Source organism: Canis lupus, chromosome 5, assembly GCF_003254725.2.
Source record: "Canis lupus dingo isolate Sandy chromosome 5, ASM325472v2, whole genome shotgun sequence".
Taxonomy (NCBI): domain Eukaryota; kingdom Metazoa; phylum Chordata; class Mammalia; order Carnivora; family Canidae; genus Canis; species Canis lupus.
In genome coordinates this window covers 43,066,227-43,068,893 of record NC_064247.1, presented here as the reverse complement: position 1 = coordinate 43,068,893, position 2,667 = coordinate 43,066,227, and positions in this window count along the sequence as shown.

Genomic DNA, 2,667 nt, shown 5'->3' with positions numbered 1-2,667 from the left:
CAGTAAAGAGGCAGGTAGGACACTACCTTTCTAAAGGTTAAAAAGAAATGTCTGAGACCTCTAAAAACTGTTTTAGATCTTCAGTGAGATTCCATGGGATGTTATGATGTAAGAAGAATAGGCAGTTCCTTATAAAAAAGAGTAATAACAGCACATGGCTAAATTAAGAAGGTGGGCAGCCCGAGTGGCACAGCGGTTTAGCGCCGCCTGCAGCCCAGGGTGTGATCCTGGAGATCGGGATCAAGTCCCACATCGGGCTCCCTGCATGGAGCCTGCTTCTCCCTCTGCCTGTGTCTCTGCCTCTCTCTCTCCTGCTCTGTATCTCTCATGATTAAATAAAATAAAATATTAAAAAAAAGAAATTAAGAAGGTAATGAAAATAGATAATGCTAGAAACCAAAATTATGAAGATGGAAACTAAATTAAACTTCGCTGAATTAAAAAATGAAAATTAAAACACATTTTACCCATCATGTTAGCAAAGATGTGGATTGTTAGGTATCCAAAGAAATAGCATTTTTTTTTTGCCTTGTAAATTAACATAACCTTTTTAGAGTTTAAGTTAGCAATATCAATTAAAATTCACAATATTCTGGGTTTGGACCCAGGGCTTCCACTTCTAGAAATTAATCCTAAATAAAGAGATGGACCCAGGGCACCTTGGTGGCTCAGTGGCTGAACACCTGCCTTCGGCCCAGGGCATGATCCTGGAGTCCTGGGATCGAGTCCCTACATGGAGCCTGGTTCTCCCTCTGCCTATGTCTCTGCCTCTCTCTCTGTGTCTCTCATGAATAAATAAATAAAATCTTTAAAAAATAAATAAGTAAATAAATAAATAAATAAATAAAAGCTGGTGGGGAGGCAAGATGGTGACATGAAATAAACAAGTCATGACATTTAGGTTTATATTATATTTAAAGCACCCCCATTCCAAGAAGAGCATGTGCACCTGACCCCTGAACAAGATGGGGGTTAGGGACACTGACCTCCTGCATAATTAGAAATCCATGTCTAACTTCTGACTCCCCCAAAACTTAACTACTGAATTCAACTGCTGTTACCTGGAAGCCTTACATGTAACATATACGGTCAAGTAACGCACACTTTGTGTATGTATTATATACCATATTCTTACAATAAACTAAAGGAAAGAAAATGTATTAAGAAAATCATAAGGAAGAGAAAATGCATTTACAGTACTATATATTTATTGAAACAGATCGGCATATAAGTGGCCCCATGCAGTTCAAGGGTCAACTGTAGTTCTGACCATTAGAACATTATGATGAACAGAGCCAGTTAAATTAACCACTTCCCCCTAAATCCAATTCCTCAAAACTGTACATAGCTATCACTTACTTTTATTAGCCCATCGAAGTTCTTCAAATTAAGTCATATGTTAAGTAAAATCAGCTTCAAGTAAAAGTGGCAAGAGTAACTTCTAGGAGTGCATGAAAATGACAGTAAGGACATCTAACAAAGCGAAGCAATCTGGATGCGAGCCACCAGTCCTAGCTCAAGCTTACCTCAGATTCTAGAATCTGAAAAGCAGATGGGGTATGTAGAAGAAATGAAAGCTGTGGCCCAAAACAAGAACAAAAGGGCCTGGAAGCAGAAAACCAATTTGCCAGGAAGAACTGCAGAAATGTTTCCTGACTACAGTAGGAAGGCAAGGCAGGAGGGAGTCCAGAGGGAGGGGTTGAGTGAAAGTCTGTCAGATGCCCATGCCGGGCAGTACTCCACTCCTGCTCCCCAACCCTTACAAACAAAACAGCAGAGTCAACATGATGCTGCACACCTAGGAAGGCTCTTCTCCAGAAAAGGCATATGAAATGGCCATGCAGAGTGGAGCTATGGTGGTGACACCAGCGTTAAACACCTGGCATGAATGTAAGGCTCCTCAGCCTGCTTGCCCTTTTGAATGAAGCCATCCAGAAGAACCGCCCAGCTCACATGAGGACCTAACAGAAATGAGACCTGGATACCCACGAGCCCACACAAGCAACCTAAAAGACAGCCATAAATCAAATGCAGGAGAAGGAGCAGCTTGAGAGATAAAAATAAAGATGAACAAAGTAAACAACACTCGAGACAAGGATAATTTCTAGAACTTCGAAAAATATCTCAATTAGAATTCTCAGAAAACATTGAAGTAGCTATTACATCCACAAAAAGGAGCCATTATAAAAGAAATGAAAGACCAGAAAAAAAGAGCTCTGAAAATTATGACTGCCAAATGATTTAATAGAAGAGTAGGAAAAAACTTGGAAACTTTATCTAGAACATTGTCTGTTTGCACTGAAACAAAAGAAAAACAAACAAACAAAAAAAGGAAAAATACTGGAAATAGACCAACCCAGGCAATCCAAAACAGTAGTCTCAGAAAGAAAAATATAAAATTACCAAAGTAATAATCATCACCTAGAATGAAAGCACACAAATCTCTGGATTGATGCCAATTAGAATTTAGTTCGGGGGAGGGGGGACACTCACCACAGACTCAGGAAAGATTCTAAGAGTTTCCAGGGAGAAAAAAGTTCGGTTACAAATGGTCAGGTACCAAAATGACATCAGGGTTCTCACACTATGTAATAATGCCTTCAAAATTTTGTGAAAGTTATTTTCATCTTTAAATCCTATCTTCAGATAAAATATTCATTAATTCCA